Here is a 25,007-nt window from a genome sequence, read left to right on the forward strand (position 1 = left end):
AAGTGGGAAAATTCAGCAGCTTGAAAATGTACTAGATGAGTAGAAAGAGCAGCCATTTGTCATAAAATAATATTACAGAAACAATATAATATTAAGTATAAACTGTGTTATAACATTCCACCACACTTCAATAGAACATGCAAACATAAGTATTCTGTGAAAATAATAGTGAAAACAGAAAAAGGCTCACATTAAAGATGTAAGCATTCAACAAACTAGTTGAAGAGCAAGTTAGACTTAAATATACTGATTTTTAAATAAAGCTTTATTGAAATACCCATATATAGTCTTGAATATATTTTGTGCTATTCTAAATGAATTCCAAATATTTTATATTAATCCATACATATTATAAAAAATTTCTATATCAGTGCACCACTAGATTTCTTCTCTTTATTATAATATTCAATTATTTTCCTATGCTTGTGTTAAAAAATATATTATTTCCCTTAAGCTGTCATGTATTTTATCTAAGGGATATTTAGAAAAAATATATATTTTCTTTAGCCAATATTGAAGCAAATGCATTACCACATATTTTATTATTTTTAAGTAAGTAGTCATTTAGCCAGCAGTTAAGATACTGACATCCCATGCCAGAGTGTCCTTATTTAAATCTGGCCTCATCTCCTAGCTACAGCCACGAGCCCATGCAGAACATGGAAGCCACTGACAACAGCTCAGGGAGCTGGTTCCCTGGGACTCATGTAGCTGACCTGGGTTTTTTTAAATTGTTTTCTGATTGGGATTATGATTCACTATAACCCACCTTTAACCCTGTCCAAATTTTGCCAGTGTTTTACAAGTAAGGCAGAAATTATATTTGCTTTTCACCTTTCTAACAAGTTTTTATAAGATAATAAAGAAGATAAAATTGATAGCAAACTGATTGATTTTTTTGTTCTTTTTGCTAGCCTTTTTAACCAATTGAAATTTTATTTAATTGTGCTGAACTAGTTTAACTAGCAGGCACCACTATTCTGGGAGTAATGTGTGTATTATGCAAGTACCAAATACGGGTTGACCACAATTTTTTCATCTGTACAATGAGAGATACAGAAATCAAAGAAATGTGCAAATGGGCAAACACTGAATTCACTGTATATGGAAAACAAATCAAAGTATGAAACTAGCTTTGCCAGTTATTTGTTTTCATAGGTTTGGGGAAATAAAAAGGTAATTATTTTAATTTAAATTCATAATTTTATTGGTAACATTGCTTTTCATATGTATACTAAAATATGTAAAAGAATAGAATGGCACATAATGCATAAATAGCCTTCTCATTATCTGAAAGGAATAAGACCTCCTAAATTTTGCAATTTAAATGCAATATGTGGGAAATTAAAGACAATTTTGCTAGCTTTATAGACATTCTAAAAATAGAGAATGCTCTATACAGATATTTTAAAGTGATAACAGATATAATAATAATAATGTGAAATACATTGAGACTAGTTTTTTTATAATGAGTAAGACAAAAGCAAGTTCTTTTTCATCCTGTACTCAATACGTTTGTATTTTACTCGTTTAGATTACAAAACAGCCAGCAAGTGTCCTGTCAGAGTCCTACTGTACAATGACACTGTAACATGCCTGGAATAAATAAAAAGCAACAAGAAAAGAAAATTTCCATGTGATATAAATAATTGTGCTCAAAACTATTATTAATAATTCTTCAGAATAAAAAAGTATTATACTTCATACTCATTTTCCAAAATTCAAATTACAAAGTGGATATGAAGTGCCAGTGTACAAAAACACATTGTCTCTACTATTAAGATGAAATTTGGTATTGCACAATTATAGGAAATAATAATTACTGTGGTTAGGAAAACATGAGTATATTAAAGTGTGAGCTATAGCCTCCTGTGTTGGTTTAATTTTTGTGTGAACCTGACTGGTTGTGAGGTTCCCTAGAATGTGTCTATGAAGACGCTTCTAGATGTTAGTGTCTGAATTGTGAGAAACAATAAAGTAGGTTACTCACCCAATGCAAGTGGCACAAGTCAAATCCAACTAGGGGCTAAGCAGAACCAAAATAGGAAGAAAAATTTCTCTTTAGCCCCCTCCGAGTTGGGGCATCCCAGTTCATCTTCTGCAGCTTTTGGATTAGGGGTTAAAGCATTAGTTACCCTGTCAGAGCTATCAATCTTCCTGTGTTCTTTAGCTTGCAAGTGACAGAATTTCTCAGACTACATAGTCATCATGTTCCTATTTCTTGAAGTAATTCTACCTAGTAATCATTTTGTTGATATATACTTGATTTTATATCATTGTATATCCATTAAATATTAAGATTATTATTATCTACAGTAAAAGCTTTACTTTCAAGTATGGTTAGTCATAGACCAAGGTTTTAAAAGAAGGCTAATGATTTTTCTTTGCTTTTAGTGTGACTTCTATATTTTTCACTGAGACTTATGTAGATTCTAGGCCAGTATTTCTGATGGGTATACCACCTGTATTTGATTTTCTTTCTTTATTTTAAAGATTTATTTATTTTTATTGCAAAGTCAGATATATATAAACAGGAAAAGAGACAGAGAGGAAGATCTTCCATCCCATAATTCACTCCCCAGGTGACCACAAGGCAGGAGCCAGGAACCTCCTCCAGGTCTCCCATGCAGGTGCAGGGTCCCAAGGCTTTGGGCCGTCCTCAAGTGCTTTCCCAGGCCACAAGCAGGGAGCTGGGATTAGAACTGGCGTCCATATGGCATTCCAGCATGTTTACAGCAAGGACTTTAGCTGCTAGGCTACCATGCCGGGCCCTATTTGATTTTCAATTACTGATGGTCGGTGTAATTAAGTAGCTAGATTATATGTTTTTTTTATTTTTTTTTTAGATTATATGTTAAATTTTAATAATTCCACCCTGATTTTTCAGGTTCAGAATGATTAAGTTCAGTGAAGTGACCGATTCTTAATTTGGTCTTGAATGGAAATAATTAAATTTTTTGGTTTTGATTGTTTTCACTGTAATTTAGTTCCATTTTTCAATTGTACTAAATTTTACTTTATGGGCAACCCAGGTCATGAGGATATCAGCAAATTTTGTATACTTTCTTTTCCTTTCTATTTAACTCAGAAGAAAATTTAGCTAGTCTATACATTTGTGCATATATAATGTAGAATAGCTAGATTTAGACGGCCTATATTTATTTAATAATGATTTATTTACCTTGAAAGCAGATTTTAAAGAGAAAGAAAACACAGAGAGAACAAGTTCTTTCTTCTTCTGACTCACTCCCCAATTGGCTCTAATAGCTGGAGCTCAGCTTATGCCAAGCCAAGAACCTGAAGCTTCTTCTAAATCCCCATGTGGGACTAGTGCCCCAGTGACCTGATCCGTCATCCGCTGCTTTCTAAGGCCACAAGCTGGAAGCCGGGTCAGTTGAACATTCAGCAAATGAGACAGCGCCCTTATAGAATGCTGGCAGCATAGAAAGAATACTATAGCCTGCATGCCAACATGCCAGCCCCACCAATATTTAATTACTCTAACCAATATATGTAGAACAGCTAAATTTAGCTAATAATTTTTATAGAATACATTAATAGTTTCCTATGTTTTATATAAAGTAATAAATGCCATATTATAAACTTAATTGAGCATAGGGCACTCAATTAACACATACATAATTAAATTTTGTTACATGTTTATGGTATCATATATTTGACATATTTTGCTACCTAGAATTATTACAGAAGGAAATAATGGTTTTACACTGCTTTATGACATATTAAGGATTGATGTTGGTTTTTGATGCTACCCATTTTCTGTAATTTATTATTTTCTCTCAGTGCTCTGTACATGAACTAATTTAAGACCAATGATGTTCATGACACAATGCTAAGGCCTGTGTTGATTATGTTATTCATCAAACAATTCTAGGGATGACTAACAAATTGTACTGTTTATTAAGTTACAACCTGATAATTTTTCATGTTACTGTGATATTAATGTAAAGAGAATATTTTAATATACTTCAACAATGCAATTCTAAGAATATAATAATCCTTTGTCCCTCTTTTCTTCACTCTTACCCTGTCTCCCTCCCTTCCTTCTTTCATTTGTTTGTGTGGAAGCCAAGTGGCTCAGGTCCTCCATTTGCAGATGCCTGGATCCCAAATGGGTGCCTGTTTGTGTCCTGGCTGCCCTGTCTTCCATCCAGCACCTGCCTGTGGTCTGGAAAAGCAGTCGAGGATGGCCCAAAACCTTGAAATCCTGCATCCACATGAGAGACCAGGAAGAGGCTCCTGGCTTCTGAATTCACATCGACTCAGCTTTGGCCATAGCAACCACATGGGGAGTGAATCAACATACAGATCTTCCTCTCTGTATATATATATACACACACATATATATATATACACACACACACATATATATGTACATGTATATACGTACATGTGTACTATATACATTATGCTCACATATACATGTATATATACTGTATATACATACACTATATACATATATATGCATTCCATACGTACATATATACTATATATTCAGAAATATATATACAGAGAGAATGAATCAAACATTTCTGAATAACTAATCAATCATCAAAGATACTTCAAAATGCAATAAAAGATTTTAGGCATAAATAAAAGGAAATCCAGCATGTTGAAACCTGTGAGATACAGAAAAAGTATTATTAAGAGCAAAATTGATAACGAACGTATTTATATTACAAATTAAGTCAAGAGATGGCACAATGGCTCAATTGATTAGTCCTTTGCCTGCAAGTGCCAACATGCCATGTGATTTCGAGTTCATGTCTCAACTGCTCCATTTCCCATATAGCTTCCTGCTTATGGCATGGGAAAACAATGGAGAATGACCAAAGTACTTGTGACACTACACCAGCTTGGAGACCCAAAAGAAACTCCTGTCTTCTGGCTTTGTATCAGCTTAGTTCTGTCCATTGAGGCCACTTACAGAGTGAACCAGCAGATGGAAGATCTTTCTCTCGTTCTCTTCATCTCTGTAAAAATTTGCCTTTCCAATAAAAATAAACATCTTTTAAAAACTGTAACTATGAAACATATAAAATCTGTTCTTTATGGTAAAAAAAATTAAAACAAAGAAAAGGAATTCAAAATGTTGTAGCTTTAAACCTGAATTCTACAGATCATTAAGAAGAACCCAAAAAGTCTTCAATATTTGCTAAAATATTGTAAAGCAAATAAAAGAACTCTGGGAAATTATTTGCATAAGGTCAACATCACTATGATTCTGAAGCCAGACACAACACATAAAGATAACTACATATCAATAGTTTTGATTAAAAAAATAGACACAAAAATACTCAGCAAATATTAACAAACCAAATTTATCATCAGAAAGATCATAAATCATTATCACAAAGAATTAGTGATACTGTAATGTGTGTATTACCTAAAGCAATGCACACACTTAATATAATCCCTATCAAGATGCCAATGACCCTAAAACTCAGTAGTCCAGGATAGCAAAATGATAGCAAATGATCCTCAATAAATTATGTCAAGCTGGAGGAATCACAATGTTTTTTTTCAAAGTATATTTCAAAGCCGTAGTAATGAAAACAGCTTAGCAATTGCATAAAAGCTGACATGTAAGCCAATGGAAGAAACTAGAGAACCCAGAAATTAATCCATGAATATATAACTAAGAGAGTAAGAGAAATGACAAGAGAACACAACAAATTGCAGATTATAAAATCAGCAACAAAAAAATCAGTGACATCCTAATACACCAACAACGGTCTGCATTTTAACTTACAAGATCAGACCATTGACAACAGATCCAAAAATATTCAGCTACCTTTGCTGAGGCCCTCCCAGGTGATGTTTCTCAGGGAACTTTCCAGCTAGAACAATTGCATTTGATCTGTGACTTCAGGTATGTAGTCTGACCCCAGGGTGCAGGTTACAGAATTTTGACTAAGGATCATACATTGGATAAGAGATTCCAGTAAATGGCAATTAAAAATAGGATATACCCATGCAGAAGAAGAAAATTTGGTGCTTCCTGCTCTTACATATAATAATGAAATCAAAATTGATCAAGGACCTAATTATAAGATCTGAAAGTTTAATATTGTAGAAGAAAACATCTCTCAAGACATCGACATAGGGAACATTTTTTTGTGTGTAAGAACCCCAAATCACAAGCTACAAAATAAAACTTGATATTATACTAAAATTTTATTTAAAATTGTTTTTATTGGAAAGGCAGATTTATGGAGAGAGAGACAAGATCTTCCATCCACTGTTCACTCCCTGAGTGACAACAGCTGGACCTGAACCAGTATGATAATGCAAGGAGCCAGGAGCTTTCCTTGGGTGAAGGGTGCCAAGGTTTTGGGTCATGCTGCACTCCTTTCCTAGAACACAAGCAGGAAGCTGGATGGGAAGTAGAGCAGTTGGGAGATGAACTGCTGCCCATATGGGGTCCCAGTGATTGAAGGAGGAGATTTATCTAATTGATACATTCTGCAAGGCCCAGAAGTTTTCTTTAGTAAAGGAAACAACAAACGAAAAGAAGATCTGTTGAACAGAATAGAAAAAAAATAAGCTACTTGTATTTTAAAGGAATAGTATCCATAACACATCAGAAACTGAGAAAAAATGGAACCACAACAAGTCTCCGACCCAGTTAGGAAATGCACACATAGTTCTCCAAGTAAAACATACAAAAGGCCAAAAGATTTATGAAAAAATTCTCAGTGTGATTAGTTAATTAGTCAGCAGTGAAATAGAAATTAAAAATTACAGTTTTAGGTCAATTCATCAATTTTCAGAATTATCAACAAGAATGAAGAAAGGGGAACTCTTTTACACTATAGGTGGAAATGTGAATTGTGACAGCTGTTTTTAGAAGCAGTATGTTGAAAATTAGAACTGCCACACAACCAGTATACCCTGATAGTGCCCCTGTGTCAATATTGAGATGAAAGCAGCACACTCTTTTGTAGCTATTGCCCAATGAGAAATACAAAGGCTTTAATTGCAGATCACACATAAAAATAAACAGTTAAGATCAGAGGTGAACACCTAAGGAATGTGTCACTCAGAAATAAATACATACTACATGGGCCCAGCGGCTGGGCCTAGCTGCTAAAGTCCTTGCCTTAAACGCCCCGGGATCCCATATGGGCGCCAGTTCTAATCCCAGCAGCTCCACTTCCCATCCAGCTCCCTGCTTGTGGCCTGGGAAAGCAGTTGAGGACGGCCCAATGTATTGGGACCCTGCACCCGTGTGGGAGACCTGGAAGAGGTTCCAGGTTCCTGGCTTTGGATCGGCGCGTACCGGCCCGTTGCGGCTCACTTGGGGAGTGAAACATCGGATGGAAGATCTTCCTCTCTGTCTCTCCTCCTCTCTGTATATCTGACTTTGTAATAAAATAAATAAAGCTTTAAAAAAATACATACTACAAAAGTAATCGAAATTGAGGTATATCCTTAGTGTTCCTGCCAGCCCAGGAAACCGCAATTTCAATTTGTTCTGCTATTTAGTGTGTGGATAAATGAGACATGGCAGTTTTAATAACTACATAAAAATCATTGAGAATATTTGCACTAATTAGTGGAAATAAAATATTGAGACATTATTTATATAAATGCAAGTTATTGGTCAGAAATATGGTGCCGTGGTTCCATCCTGCTTGCAGTCCAGCTGCTCTGCCTTTGCTTCTCTTCCTGCCAGTGCACATCCTGGGCACAAATGCTGATGGCTGAGGTGCTTTGATGTCTCCCAGGCTCCTGGGACACCTGGATGCTGTTCCATTCTTGGTACTTAGCCTGACTCAGTCCTCACTTTCTGAACCAGCAGATGGAAGATATATCCCTGTGATTTTCAAATAAGACGAAACTGATTTTTTTTATAGAGAACTGTTCAACATGTTGGAATTTATATGCCAAAATCTTAGCAGAATTTAACGATTAACATTCATGTTGAAATGTAATTAATATCTTTGTAAAATTATGACTCATTTACATCCTATTATCATCGACTTCCTTTGATGTGTTACTCAACGTGTAATAACACAATGGGAAAGATATATGGTCATTTTTAAAACACTTATTTTTACTAGAGCTTTATTTTTATTTGAAAGGCAGATTTATACAGATAGAAAAGGAAAGACAGAAAGAGAGATCTTCCTTCCTCTGGCTCAATCCTTAATTAATGGCCACAATAGCTGGAGGTGAGCTGATGTAAATCCAGAAGACAGGAGCTTACTGCAGATATCCTAGAGGGGTAGAGGGCCCCAGGATTTGAGCCATTTTCTGCTAGTTATAAGCAAGGAGTTGAATCAGAAGTGGAGCGGCTGTGACATGAATTGGTGCCCATATGGGATGCTGATGCTGAAAGTGGAGGATTGGCATATGCCCCAAAGCAGCCCCAATTCCTATTTTGTGTTATTTTAGATTTATCCAAAGGTTTCAAATACAATAGAGTGATATTCCCTTCCTTCCACCATTACTCTTTTTCCTCCCGTACTCTCACCCTTACTCCTTATTTTCTGGCTTGTTTTAGATAACATATTTTACATTTACAATACAGTGGAAAGACTTAATGATTCACTGGATTAGAAATTTAATATGTAAGAACCAAAATAGGCAATGATTACAAGTAACAATTGAGTGAAATTAACATGATTATATTCAAATTTCATAACTTCTGAATAAAGAAAACAGAAAACACCATGGTAAAATAAGTGAGAAAAATTGAAGTGTTTCTTTATGATGTAGGAATACATCAACCTAGCGTGATGGTTCAATTGTCTCATCCTCCGTTGTAAGCTCCAGAATACCATGTGGGTGCCAGTTCATGTTCTGGCTGCTCGACTTCCCTGCTTAAGGCCTGGGAAAGCAGTGGAGGACAGCCCAAAGCCATGGGAACCTACATCCACGTGGGAGACCTAGAATAAACTCCAGGCTCCTGGCTTTAAATCATCTCAGCTATGGCCATTACAGCCATTTGGGGAGTAAACTACCATATGGAATCTCTCTCTCTCTCTCCTCTTTAAATTTCCTTTTCATTAAAAACAAATCTTTTAAAACTTTCAGGAAAACATGTTAACACAAAATTCTTTAGTCTTCTCACAGACATACCCTGGGTACATTGTAAATATTGTGTTTTATAGTTTTAATTCATCTGACTTATTCATTTTGCAAGGCAGAGAAACAGAAATCAGAAACTCATAGAATAAAATGACAGAGATATTCCCCCTGCTGGTTTACTCCACGTCATTCTGTGGCACCCAGCTTTGGGCCAGAACAAAACTGGGAGCCCCTTTGTTTTGCAATTTTAGATGAGGAACATATAATCTTTCGTTAAAAAAATTTTACTTAGTTTTGTTGGAAAGTCAGATATACAGAGTGGAGGAGAGACTGAGAAGAAGAGTTTCTGTCTGTTGATTCACTCCCCAAGTGGCCACAGTGACCAGAGCTCAGCCAATCTGAAGCCAGGAGCTTGGAGCCTCTTCCCGGTCTCCCACACAGGTGCAGGGTCCCAGTGCTTTGGGCTGTTTTGGCTACAGTGGCCAGAGCTGAGAAAATCTGAAGTCAGGAGCTTGTAGCCTCTTCCGGATCTCCCACACAGGTGCAGGCTTAGGCTTTGGGCTATTCTCGACTGCTTTCCCAGGCCACAGACAGGGAGCTGGATGGGAAGTCAAGCTGTCAGGATTAGAACTGGCACCCATATGGGATCTTGGTGTGCGCAAGGCGAGAACTTTAGCCAGTAGGCTACCGTGCCAGCTCAGAACAAATAATCTTTGCATAGTTCTTTTTCATATAGTTCAATACCTCACCTAATTTTTAGTAGTTCCACATTATCTAAGAAAAAAATGTAGGGAGGTAGGTGTCTAAGGAAACTGAGTAGTGTGCAAGTACATACTGTTAATGATAACAGTGCTGTACGTAACAACCACTGTGTATTAGACTTCAGGTGTCAGAATAACTGTCACTTAATACAAAAGTAGTTTCTATACCAGTTTTCAAACATTCTTCCATTTATTTCCAAATTATGTAATCAACCATCTTAAAATGTGAAAAAAATGATAAAAGAAATTATTATACATGCATTGTTTGTATTAATGAGTACTCTTTCTGAACGGAATGCATAGCCCTGTGAGAGTTTACATTCTAGTTAAGGACAGGAGAACACAAAATGTGAAAGATAAATAGCAGCAATAATACAGTAATCTATTTTTTACTTGAAAATAAGTATTGATAAAATAATGTTTTCCTTTAATTAAAAATATAGCAATGTGTCTCAATAACAATCTGTCAAACATATACCCGTGTGTTACAAGATAAAAGTTCACTGACACCTTCTACAGTTCAGATATTTTATTTTAAATGCAATAACTTTGAAAACAAGTCAATTGAATAATTATGAAATAGTTTTTCTTTTACCTCTATTCTTCAGAATAGTACACTGAGCTCTGAATTCTCACATCCCCTTCGATTCTGCATTCCTCTGTGTATATACATCAAGGACATGTTATACTTTCTTCTGTTTTACTGAGAAGTTCATACATCATTTGGACTGATATGACTGCAGTAAGAATCCCCTAACTGGCCTCAGCGCCGGGAACCCTTTGTCCCATCTAGCCTACTCTGCATTCCTTAAGCACTAATTTTTCTAAATTACAGTAATATTTCCACATTTATTTACTTTACAAATATCAACAGCTTCTCTCTAGGGTTTAATTATGTTATGTGAAGTCACAGCATGAGCTGTTACATGACTCAAAGCTCCAAAACTATAGAACTCCTTGTTCCTTCTGGTTTTTCACTCTACCATTCAGAGCACTCTCATTGGCGTAAACTCTCAGACTTATTCTCTGATATCCATCATGAATAGCAAAGACATTTTAGTAACTCTGCTAATTCTGCGTACATACAGGTAACCCCTTGAGAATCAGGGATAAATTCCTGTAGCCAAATTCCTATTGCATTGGTGAATCTAAACCGGTTCTTCAGTATTTTTCCTTATAATTATTTCTTTACGCTGGGCATTTGATATAAAAAAGACAAATATTCATATTGATCACAATGTTAATTTCAAAGCCCAGGACACTTTCATAACCGAGGAAAGCTGGAATTGTTGCAAATGGTCAGTTTTGCCAGTTATAATGAACTCTTACATGTGAAGGAGAGTTTAAAATTACTTTTTTTTTAAAGATTTATTCATTTTTATTGGAAAGCCGGACATACAGAGAGGAGGAGAGACAGAAAGGAAGATCTTTCATCCGATGATTCACTCCCCAAGTGAGTCGCAACGGCCGGTGCGCGCCGATCCGAAGCCGGGAACCTGGAACCTCTTCCGGGTCTCCCACGCGGGTGCAGTGTCCCAAGGCTTTGGGCCGTCCTCCACTGCTTTCCCAGGCCACAAGCAGGGAGCTGGATGGGAAGTGGAGCTGCCGGGATTAGAACCTGCGCCCATATGGGATCCCGGGGCGTTCAAGGTGAGGACTTTAGCCACTAGGCCACGCCGCCTAGAAGAGACTTGCAGGATGGATATTTGGGGGTATTTCCCTTCGGAACTCAAGTCTCATGTGTGGCTTTTACTAGAGAGACTGGCACCACTCCTGAACTACTTACACAGCAGATGACATGGCGTGTGGAACTGATGAATCTGCTATAAAACCTGATTAAGTCCCCTGGCGCCACAAATCCTAACAGCACCTTGTGTGGTGCAGAAGTTTAGAAAGAATCTTAGCAAAGAGCAAACCATTCTTTTTCTGATAAATTGCATTGTGTATTTCTAGGTGTGAGGAGTAACAACATTTTAATTTGAATTTGGGAAACATAGTAAGCTATCATGTTACTGTGATTCAGTTGACAGATTTTTCGTAGTTGTAAGGACCACAATGATCTAGAACAGTCCTTTTCTATAAGCTACCATGCCTGCATTATTGCAGTGTACAGAGGACATGATTAATGAAAACTTTTACATTTATATTGTGGCTAACTTTTATATATAAATAGTATATAAGTGTATGCACTATAAATACTTGTATTTACAAAGCCTATATATTATTTTTATTTACCTATTGGCTAATATTGTCCTTCCTATGAAAGAGAATTGCTTTCAAGGTAGAATTAATACTAAGAACAAGGACTTCCAGCTTTTATTTTCTTTGTGACAGTTCACATCTAAAGGTTCGTGAATATATTTCCCATATGGCTGCTTTGAGAGTCAATTTTTTAACGATATTTTATTAGTGTCTGTGGGCATAAAATGCTTTCTGTGTCAAAAAATACATATCGATTGGCTAAGTCTAGAATGTAATCAAAATATCTTCCTTCCCCTCAACAAAATACCTGGAATGAGTTCAATTTTGTTTTTTAATAAAATATTTAAAAATATCGCTGTTATGCCTACACAGATTTTAGAAAATCACAACCCTGATTATATACATCTATCTTGCTATCATTCTTCAGGAAAATGTATTCTAAATAGTCACAGGTCTAAGTAACATGGAAAAGGAATCACTTGGGTGAGTCATTCAGTATCTTAGGACTGAAAAGGAAATGCCATATTACACACGTAAAGTCTGCAAACAAGCAAGCTGGGTACAGCAGCTACGGCATTAGAATTCTGAGTACATGATGGAAGTTAAAATTTCTTTCTATTTAAAAAAAAAGCAAAAAGAGAAAGTTTAGAAATATTCCCACTTGATGCAACATGCAGAAAAATAAGTGTGCCTTCTCTTCTAGGGGAGGGGGATAAAGGGAGGGGTTTCCTGGGAGTAATTATCTTCATTGAAGCAGGGAAGGAACTAATCAACTATATTGAAACAGGGGAGGAACTAATTATTTGAACAGGAACAAGGGTGGAGGTTCTATTCTGCTTGCTCTACAGAGGATGTTTTGGCCTTTATGTGGAGTAAAAATAAAGAGGGAGGCACTCTTTTCCACCAAATACGAGTGTCCGTATGTTTCTTGGGCCAGCAGCCCAGGGCTAGCAGCCCGGCATTCCCAGTCTACTCTCAGGGTTTGAGCGTCGTGTCCTGCAGGATGGGACAGAGAATTTGGAAGAAATCTTTCAAATGCTGGCTCACTCTCCAACTGCCTTCATCAACCAGTGTTGAGTTAGGCTAAAGCCAGAAGCCAGGAGAACAGTCTGGGTCTACCTAGAGGATGGTAGGGACCCAATTATTTGAGCTGTCATTATTGTGTATATTAGTAGGAAAGCTGGAATTAATTAGAAATGGAGTTGGGCCTTGACCCCATGTGTTCTGATATGGGATGCCAGCACCCCAAGGAGTGCTGCACCTGTTGTGGCAAATACTTGCTCCAAGCTCCTGATTTTTTTTTCAAAAATAAATTCTTATGTTTGTGTAAAAAAAAAAATAAGTGTGCCCAGCAATAAAACAGGCTATTGAAATCAGTAAGACGGGTCTCTGATTAATGTGTCCATATAGTTTATCTTGATTCCTTTACGTTTTTCTACATGAATATCCAACTTGAAATAAGTTTGGAAACATAATGTATGCAACTGTATGTCTCTTTTATTCTTTTGTTTTCATGAGACAACGTAGATGAATTTCAAAATGCCTGTATAATCACAAAAGCACTAAGTAAAAATTGTAAGTCATTTAATACAGTTGTGTCAAAAGCTCAAACAAAGAAAAGCAAATATATTTCTTGGATTCACATTTTAAGCTCTTATGTTTTATCAATGAATATTTGATTTGACATTATATATATCACAAAAATTTGCCTGAAGAAAATTATGAAAAGAGTATTGCTATTCTGTCATTTCAATCACAATTAAGTAGCTTGTCTATCAATAAGCTTACCAAGAAAATCATTTTAAAATGCTGAATCCAGGGGAAAATGTTCATCGTTCATGTTCATGTAGTAGAAGAAAATTGTTACTTGCTGAACAACATCACTTTTGTTTGTGTCTCAAAACCTCACCTATTACAGTAATTTTATTATAGTTTAAACTTTAAAAAAGCTCAGCATAATCATGCTGCGATGTTAGACAGTGTAAAGCACTGCCCGTTTAGGGTCTATTAGGAATTTTTTTTTCTGGCTTTAGTAGATTGATGCCGTAGCATTGCATGAGCATCCAATCAGTTAATACTGTTTTGTGTCATTTTAATAATTTTCCCTGAGAATGAAAATTAAAATCAATATAGAATTTGAAACATATCCCTACCATAAACTGATCTTACTCATTTTTTAGTAGAAACGTTTTTATTTCAAAGTGTATACAAACTATTGATTTGCACTATTTGATAAGATAGATTTATTTATTTATTTATTTATTTTAAATTGAAGTCAGAATTATAGAGAGAGGAAGGGGCAGAAAGAAGGATTCCTGTCCACTGGTTGACTCCCCAAGTACCCACAGCAGCTGGAGCTGAGCTAATTGGAGTCAGGACTTCTGTGTCTGCCATGAGGGCGCAGAGTACCAAGGTCTGGGCCATGCTCTACTGTTTTCCAAGGCCACACGCAGGGAGTTGGAAAGAAAGTGGAGCAGACATGATGCAAACCGGTGCCCATGTGGGATCCTGGGAAATACAAGTTGAGGAGCTTAGCCGCTAGACTGCAGTGCTGGGACCTGATTTCAAGACTTATTTATTTGGGATTGACATTAGGGTGCGGTAAATTGAATTAAACTGAGGCCTACAGTGCTGGTATGTTATATGGATGCAATCTCATTTCCTGTCTACTTAACCAGATGAAAGTTAGTTACCTTTTAAAGCAGCAGAAGATGGCTGGAGCCTTATGCTACCGACACATGTGTATAACCCATACAGAGTTCCAGGCTCCTATCTTCTGCCTGGTGGAGCCCCAGTAGTTGCAGCCATTTGGGAATGAAGTAACACATGAAAGATCCACTTATCCCTCTTTCTCTCCCTCACTTTCCATTTAAGGGAAATTATTTATTTATTTTCTTGTTGGAGAGGCAGATTGACCATAAGAGGACAAGAAACAGAATCTTGTATCCCTGGGTTCACTCCCCAAATGGTCACAATATTTTGAACTGTGGCAGGCTAAAGCCGGAAGTCACAAACTTCACTCTGATCTCCCGTGTTTGTGGCAGTGGTCCCAGTATTTTGAACATCTTTTGCTAAAATCACAGGCACTTGAGCAGAAATCTGAATTGGAAAGAGAGGTATGAGAACACAAATCACAGTTCTCTTATGGAATATCAGTGTCCCATGTAATGGCTTCATGTCTTGTGCCAAATATTGGTCCCATACACCTAATATTGCATTTAACTACTTTGTAATGATTAATTAATTAATTAAAAAGGCAGAAACACTGAGAGAAAGATAGAAAGATCTTCTGTTCTTTGGTTCACTCCACAGGTAGCTACAATACCCAGAGCTGAGCTGATCAGAAGCCAGGAGCCTCTTCTGGGTCTCCCACGTGGGTGCAGGGTCCCAACACTGCAGGCAGGACTCTTTACCAGTACACAAGCAGGGAGTTGGATGGAAGTGGAGCAGCCATGATGGGATGCAACACCCATATGGGATACCAGCAGATGCAAGGTGGATTTAGCCAGTAGGCTATAGCATCAGGTCCCATTTAAATTTACTCTTTAAAACCTGTCTTTATACTGCATCTAATTATGTATCTTATGTTTATTCACTCTGAATGTTATTCCCACATTGCTTTCCAAGAGCTTCTCAGTGCACGTTGACAATTGTAATGCTTTCAAGTCCCTGACCATATTCCCTGCTTTAAATTCTGTTCGCTGTGATGATTTTTTGTTTAAACCAATCTGTAATGTCACCACTCGGTAAGATTTGAATGCTACTGCTGTCCACTTGCAGGTAACAGCAGTGTATTGAACATCATTTTTCCTCAGTTGCTCATGAAACTTAATGTGTGCCTTGAGAAGCTATTCACACCAGATCTTTTATATATCATGTCAGTTGAATGACAGAGGGGTGCTCTGTATATTCAATTTATAACCAACTGACAGAGGGGTGCTCTGTATATTCAATTTATAACCTAGTGAACCAGATTATTTGTGGTCCATCACGAGCAGATTTAGTCACCTGAAGTTTTGGTGGGTTATGATTTAACATTTAGTCTCAAGCAAAACCTGATATTGTGCCAAAACCTAGTCACAGAAAAAATAGACAATATATAAAATGTAGAATCAATGTGTCACAAAATTCCAAAAGTTTCCAGCTGTCACTTATTTGTAATAGTCTGCTGGACATCCTTTGTAATGACACGTGACTCAAAGAGTTGAGCAGCTTGCATGGCACTTGTATCATGGTACAGAAAATGCTTCTTTCCTTATGCTATTGAGGGTTTTGTTTTTTTAAGTGTCTATGTGTCTCCTTGGATTGCTCACTTTTGACTAGCGTGTTACTATAAAATGGATACCAAAGAATGTATCTGCAACTCTAAAAATTCATTTTAGCACTTTCATATTCTTTTCTGGCAACTAAGAGGAAATTCAAGCCAGTGAAGATATATGTGAAGGCATGTTTAACAAGGCTTAGGCTCGTTGAGTCATGTCATTCTGAGCAGACATAATTGCTAAGGGAAAAGTGCACATCACATGAGGATCACAAGATAGAACTTGTAAATCTGAGCTATGAAACCTAGTAGGTAGAAATCTAAGACTGCCCCATTGTCTGACTCCTAGGTGTCTCTGTTTGCATTAGAAGGCTATGGATGTGACACATTCAGTCTTTTGGATGAAGAATGTTACATGATAAGTTCACTAAAAGTGGGTATTATTCTCAATGATACTGACAATAGGAAAAATATTCTTTCCTACTTTTAGGACAAGACCGAGTATATTTTCTGAATGTTGAATACAGAAGTACTTTCTTTTTTTAAAAAAGATTTATTTATTTTGCTACAAAGTCAGATATACAGAGGAGGAGGAGAGACAGAGAGGAAGATCTTTCATCTGATGATTCACTCCCCAAGTGAGCCGCAACGGGCCGGTGCTGCGCCGATCCAAAGCCGGGAACCAGGAACCTCCTCCGGGTCTCCCACATGGGTGCAGGGTCCCAAAGCTTTGGGCCGTCCTCTACTGCTTTCCCAGGCCACAAGCAGGGAGCTGGATGGGAAGTGGAGCTGCCGGGATTAGAACCGGTGCCCATATGGGGCTTTCAAGGCGAGGACTTTAGCCGCCAGGCCACGCCGCCGGGCCCCAGAAGTACTTTCTTAAGTGTTAGCTTTGCTCACAAAGACTGAGTACATTTGTTTCTTCTGTTGTTAGAGAAATGTTCATATTCAGGGTTTTGGGGAGCTAAAACTGACAAATGCATTTGTTTAGTGTACACTGAATATGGTATGTACAACTGAAAGTATGTAAACGCATTAAAGAAATAGGTTTCTTATTGTGAAGCATATCAAATTTATTCAGATCACCACCGCCTTTGCTATTACTTTAGTAAAGAATCTGTTGTTTTTAATCAATATAATTTATTTTGAATATTTTTTTTTATTTTTCATGACACAATTCCTTAGGCTAAGCTATTTTCCTTTCAACTCTCCCCCTCCAGCCCCACTTTTCTCTCCTGTATTATAATATCCATCCTTTAGCAACAGTCACAACTCCATTTTCTACTTAATGTGTTAAGACATTTTAGGTATAGACAATGGTAGAAAGTCCAGCATTCTATTGTCAAGATAATTTTATAAATTTCATTGGGAGTCCATCTTTCATTTAGAAGCAGAGATGCGTATCGCAATATATCTCCACTTTATGGTATGCCTGCCTTCATTATGCAGATCCTCTAGATAAAATATGTATATACATGCTTTCCTAAATATCTGTTGATCTTGTAATTTTCATGAAAGTTGCTTTATATCGGAAAGAACATATGATATATGTCCTTCTGGGATTTGCTAATTTTATTAAGCATCATGGTCACCAGTTGGGACCACTTTGTTGCAAATGGTAGAATTTCATACTTTTTAATGGCTGAGTAGTGTTCAGTAGATTGGAAATACTAGTTTCTTTAGCCAGTGCTCTTTCCATGGGTATCTAGTTGTTTTCATGTCTTCGCTATTATAGATTGTGTTGCTGTAAATATAGGATTACAGGTCACTTTCTCATACATAGATTTCACTTCCTTTGACAGAAGGAATCTGTTTCTTTCTAAATGGGGAAGTAGATTAAGAGCTTTCTGATTTCAATATTCACAGAAATACTGATGCATGCATGTGTTTCCTCTCCCTTCTTTTTTTTTCAAATCTTAGCCCATACACAGAAGGTAGGCCATGTGTTATTTGCATTTCTATATCTGATTTATTTCCCTCAATATGATGTCCGCTAGTTACATGTACTTTATTTTGAAGAGTACTTTATTGTGTAGATATACCACATCTCTCTTATATATTCATCTGATATATCCCATGTTTTAGCTACTATAAGCATGATAAAGCGAGGTTCTCTTTGATATAACTCATGTTTGTTTTGTTTTTGTTTTTGTTTTTTTGGGTTTTTTTTTAGTATATGCCCAGATGTGGAATTGCTGTATTGTATGGCAAGGCTGTATCTTCTTTTTTTAAAAAGCTCTTCATACTGTTTTGCATAATGACTACAATAATTTACATTCTCACTTATAGCATTTTATTGTTTCCCTTTCTCCACATCCTTGCCAACATCGGTTTCCGGTTTTTAGAATGTATCTATTCTGATAGAAAGAAATTAATGCATCGCTGTTTTGATTTGAATTCTCATGATGGCTATGACATTATTTTGTGGCATATTTGTTTACCATCTGTATATTTTTTGTGTGTGAATTGTGTATTGAGATCTTTTGCACATTTCTTAGTTGGATTGGTTATTTATAAAATCTTAAGAGTTTTTTGTTGTTTATTTGTTTTTAAAGATTTATTTATTTGAAAGGCAAAGTTATATAAAAGGAGAGGTAGAAGCAAAGAGAGATCTTCCATGTACTGCTTTACTCCGCTAATGATCACAAAACCAGGAGCCAGAAACTTCATCTGTGTGTCTCACATGGATATAAGGGCCCAGGCATTGGGGCATCTTCAGTTGCTTTCCCTGGTGAATTAGCAGGGAAATACACTGAAAGTGGAGCTAACCAGGCCTTGCGGCATACAATGTGCTGGTGCTGTAGGTGTTGTTTTACTCGCTAAACCACAACACTGAACCCTCATCATAATTTTTAAACCAATAGTTTTGTAGTTACTCAGGTACTCACACTCTACTACTACTGCTGTAAATACTTAATTCAATGCTTCAAGTAGTATATGTGTGATAAAATTTTACAGTAATTAAAGTTCTGAAGATTGGATATTTTACTGCTCTTACTAAGAACATTTGAGGTTTGAGAGAAAACAAATGATGTTGTGAAAAAATTCTCCATAGGCATCTTAATCTTTGGCCTTTCTTCTTTGTGGACAGAGATGCTATGTGTTTAAGGATATTGGGTTAGCCAAAGGAAGTACATGATGGACATGGTGTCTCCCAGCAGTACACAAATCAGATTCCTTAGTTATCAACTATAACAAATACAACGTCCTCCTCTAGGGATAAGCTGGGGAGATTTAATTGCAGCATCTTTGAGACTTTGAAGATTTGCCTTTCTTGGCTCAAATACAAATCCACTAGCTGTAATGCATGAATCACCACCATATTTCCAGCGTAGGGATTGTGGGTATGAAGTATTCAGGAAAAACGATGTGGCCATGAGGCTCATGCTGTTTATTACACCATGAAACATTAAGTCATTTATTTCTGCTAAAAAAAACCCTTTGTCTTCTGCTGGCATGTATCCTAACTTGTTCAGTGAAAGGCAGGATAAAATGAAAGAATCTTAATAGTTGCTGTCAAACAATGTGCTTAAGATTACTCAAGAGCCAAGAACTATGTTTAAACCAGAAATGCGTATCTCTAAATTCCTTTTTTATTTAATGGCTTTAGTGAAGTGTCCTATATAAGTCATGGAATGCTATTATGAAAATGTATTAGTTTACCAAGGTTCAACTGTATTAATAAATAATTATGTTAGAATAATATTTTTATTACTACTTAAAATTCCGCTTCTGAACAAAAAGAGGAATATAAATCAAAGCTTTCAGGAAAATCCTTTCATCACCTTGAAGAGAATGTGAAACAAAGACATAACTTTAGAAAGGCAATTTATCTCTCTAATAACATCTTGAAAATGCATCTATCAATTTGCAGCTTAGCATTGTGAAGTTTAAAACAGGGAGAATTCTTGAGCAGGAGTGGGTGTCGGCTGATTTAGTTAAAATGATGAATTTGAAAAGAAAAAGCAATGGTATTTAATATTAGTGAGAAATCGCAAATAGCGTAGTTAGGAAGAATTACTTAGCTAAGGCTGAGAGGAAGAAGGTAGAAAACATGCATTAAGCATTAGCTTTATTTTTACTGATTTTCAAACGCAGGAATGAGTCCTGCATTCTGGAAGCAAGTAATTATTTGCAGCTTATAAACTAATGAGCTATTATTCTAGAGTTGCAGGAAGTAACTTCAGACTTCAAAATGAATCACTTTTACAAACCTTTGAACTAACACCATTTTTCTTTCTCATTCTCTACCTTTGAGACAGTCTTTGTTCAACATAATCTCAGTGAATAATTCAATAGCCAATCATAATCGTATATAGTTATCTGAATTTGAGGAACATTTTGTATATTATTTTAAATAATAAAATATGAGTTATCTTCTATGATTTATAAAGAAAATTGCATCCATCATAATGAAACTAAACTAGTTAATGACAAATAACATGTAGACAAAGTTGTTCCGACCTTAAAATTCATTTTCCTCAAATAATAAGAGTCTTTTAGTTTACTAAAAGTATTACCAGGAACATACTGATTTCACTCTGAAAGAACAATAACTCTCCTGGGTAATATATTTGTGTGACTGCTCTGTACACTCTACTTGATATAGAGGATTACTTTCACAACAAGTTCTGTAATTCGTAAGGATAAGGAGATTAAAGTACTCCTCAATGTCTAGCACAGTATACAGAGCATGGAAGCACCTACCTGTATTCCATCTCTACGGCTTCATACTTTTCACAGTAAAATCTCCTCTATATTTTGTGGTCTCCTTGTGAGACTGGAACAGGGTTCAGTTCATGTCCGCCACCCCTGGAACGAGGGATGTGAATACTATAAGCCACAGGATCAGTTGGACTCTCCTGGTACCACCCGGCGAATGATCCAGCTGAGTCATACAACACAGGGCCTCAGCGCTTGGAGACATGAGCTCCAGGATCACTCGGGCGTGTCACCAGAACAAGGAGTCAGCCCACCTGTCATACAACACAGGGCCTCAGCGCTTGGAGACGTGAGCTCCAGGATCACTCGGGCGTGTCACCAGAACAAGGAGTCAGCCCACCTGTCATACAACACAGGGCCTCAGCGCTTGGAGACGTGAGCTCCAGGATCACTCGGGCGTGTCACCAGAACAAGGAGTCAGCCCACCTGTCATACAACACAGGGCCTCAGCGCTTGGAGACGTGAGCTCCAGGATCACTCCGGCGTGTCACCAGAACAAGGAGTCAGCCCACCTGATGCCCTTACCTGTCGAATTTGCCAGGAAACCTAACACTGAACATCTGTGAACTAAAGAAAACCCTTATTAACCTCAAAATCAGTTTTAACCCTGCAAACTGCAGTAGATCAATCTACTGTGTCACTTACAGACACAGCTGGGATGACATGGAAACAAAGCCAAAGTGACAAGCCAAGCAATACCCTGAACTGCAGAGAAACCATACATTCCTTAATAATAAACCCAGCTCCATACGGAAAAAGAGACAATGGGAAGACATTGATTTCAATGCATTGGAACATGAAGAAGCAAGGTGGAGTGACATTTCTAATGTAATAATCCTCTAGAATTAGCTGCTAAATTGAAAGGGATCTATGAAATGACAGCTACAGAATTAAAAAATAATCATTCTAAAGAAACTCAATAGGATGGAAAGGAATACAGATAAACAGAAATGACAAAGCCAGTGAGACATAAATGAAGAATATTACTAAGGACATAGAGTTCATGAAGAAGAATCAAAGAGAGATTTTGAGAATAAACTCTTCAGTCAGTAAAATTTAAAAAAAAGTTGAGACTTTAACAGAAGAATAGAACAAATTGAATTTCTGATCCTGATGCCGAGAATCGATCAGACAAAAATAAATGTAAAAAATGGAAAAGAATGAAGAAAGTCTATGTGAAATAAGGACTAGCATTTTAAAAAATCTATAACATAGGTATTCCTAAAGGGGGATAAAAGCATTTGAGAAGCTGCTAAATGAAATAGTAGTTGAACATTTCCCAAGTCTGAAACTGACTTGAATATCCACAGACAAGAAGCAGAAGAATTTCAAGCAGGCTCTACCAAATAATGTCTTCTCCAAGGCATACTGTCATCAGATTGCTCAAAGTTAGGAAGCAGTTTTTTTTAAGATTTTTTTTAAAAAATTTTTATTGCAAAGTCAGATATACAGATAGGAGGAGAGACAGAGAGGAAGATCTTCCATCTTTGATGCACTCCCCAAGTGACTGCAACAGCCAGAGTTGAGCCAATCCGAAGCCGGAAGCCAGGAGCTTGCCAATGTGATTCTGTTTTTTAAAGAAAGAATTTGATCAATAAGAAAAAATAACAAAATTCCTCATAAAGCTACAAGGAGTAATATTATACAGTGATTTAAAAAAGAAGAATTGAACAAAATAAATAGTCTAGAGCACAACACATGCATAAATAAAGATATGTCAGTGGTAGCATTAAAGCTCTATGGAGATGAGAGATAATCCAATGATTCATGTGTAATTGCTTCATTTCCTCTTGTTATAGAGTGCAGTGAATGTCAGATGATTAAATACATGACTGGAAAAAGTTAAAATATTAATCTTTTAGGAAAAATACATACGTATGGTCACCAACTTAGAAAGGATTTATGAAGTACAGCGCAGAAATCAATGGTGGGTTTTGACATGAGTCTTCCGTTCTGTCCTGTTTTCTTACTTTGCTTGTTGTATGTTGTCCTCTATTGTTTGCCTCATAAACATGAACTGCACACACACGTGCAAGTTCACGTGTACAGATGCATTTGCAAGTGGTTTCCCGCATTATCTGTATGGCTGATGTTTATTCTTCATATTCTTTGAAAAATATCATCATTGCAAGAAAACTGCAAAGGTTATCCTTCTAAAAATCATAATTTCTCTTAATCCTGACTAGAAATTCTGAACTCTCAAATTGAATATATTGTAACTGTTCTTATGTATGATAGCATATTTATGATGTGTATAGATTTAATTTTCAATTTGGCCCTCTTTGTTATAACCTCCAGGAAAGCAAAGATCATTCTGTTCACTAATGTGTAATTCTTTACAACAAAACTATATTAAGTTTAGGATTACTAAAATTTTCTCATCACATTATTTAACAATTTATGCAACCTCTACTTGTAGAACTTGCAAGGCAAACATTCTAACAAAGTTTTGTTGATCATAACAACCTTTACAAGTTGTTTTTTGAAAATCCTGTAGTTATGCTTTTTAGATTTTTATATTTAATTACCTATAATTAATTCATTCTGCTTGTGAACTGAAGTAATAATGTATGTTATTTACACTTTTCATGTTAGTTTATATTAAATGTTTTCTGAACTGATATTTCGTATCAGTGTTGACTAACAGACCAACCTCCTCCAAGGATCCAATTTTCTTTTATGCAACAATGTTAATATTCTGAGAACCCTCTTACAAATTAGATCAGGTGATCTTTACATAATCATCAGCCATGAATACAAATTTTCTCCTTATTCCTAGCTAATGAAAAACTACTTTACTATTCACTATTACAAATCTGACCCCAGTTGAATTTGCATTAGTTTATCTAGGTGACTAATCACAGTGATTGTGATTCTTTCCTTCTACATCACAGCCTTTTTATAAATGTACTTCTCTCTAACCTACGAAAAGCACAGTGAACTGTGACTTTAGTCTGATTCTTCAGTTATCCTCAAATCTAAACCCCTTTTTAGAGAATGTTTAATGACTTGTCCAAGATCTATTTTTTTTTCAGTGAACTCTGGAATTATTTTATCTTGCACAAAATCACCATGATTTTGTTATTCATGTTTTATCTTCACGTTTGGCATAACTGAGTATGTATTAAGAAAACTAAATGACTATGTCAATAAATGGAAACTGTGTCAAGATGTGGGCAACTGCTGTCTCCTTTTACAACGTAAGATTATTCAAAAATCAAAATTTACATTTCAAAATCTCCTCCTTTCAGACTTTATTTTCATATTTTATTTTGACCTGAGTTTTGTGAATATGTTTTTCCCTCAACAAATGATATCAATGTCAAATGGAAATTTTCATTATTTACTGTCATTTGTGAAAGAATTTAGGAGTAATATATTAACTGCTTTTATAGATTTATGTAGTATGTCCCTTGTGGTGGTTTGATTTTATCAGAATATGAAATATAAAAACTACAGTAAACATTTCCTTAGAGAGACTTTAAAGCTAACCCTTCCTGAAAAAAATTTGAAATTCAATGAATACAATGTTACTGTGGAGCTCCTTATAGTACCTAAGTGGTCCTATTGCTTTATTTGTACACTTGCTGCTTGCTGTGATCAAAGTAATTCCTCTAAATGTATTTTTACAGAGTAACCAATAAAATTTAGTGTTCCAAAACTGTTTGGATCAATGGCATCATTACTGCAACATTGGACTGCCATTCCAAGTGCCTATTTTAAAGAAGTTAACAATATTTAAATGACGGTTTCTTGTACAATTTTATGTCTTAGTGTTCAATAATTACATTCAATTATTCAATAATCAATATGACAGTAGTTTGATAATTACTATTCAATAATTACATCCTGATATTCTCTCTCTCTCTGTCAAAATTTTACCATCATTTATCATTTATCACCCAAGGAAATATTGCTAAAATATGGACTCATGCACCACCACCCAAAAAATTAACCAAGAAGCGAAAGACAGCTGCCCTGACTGTGAGTTAAAAATATTTTAT

The sequence above is a fragment of the Ochotona princeps genome, chromosome 4 (assembly GCF_030435755.1).
Source record: "Ochotona princeps isolate mOchPri1 chromosome 4, mOchPri1.hap1, whole genome shotgun sequence".
NCBI classification, from domain to species: domain Eukaryota; kingdom Metazoa; phylum Chordata; class Mammalia; order Lagomorpha; family Ochotonidae; genus Ochotona; species Ochotona princeps.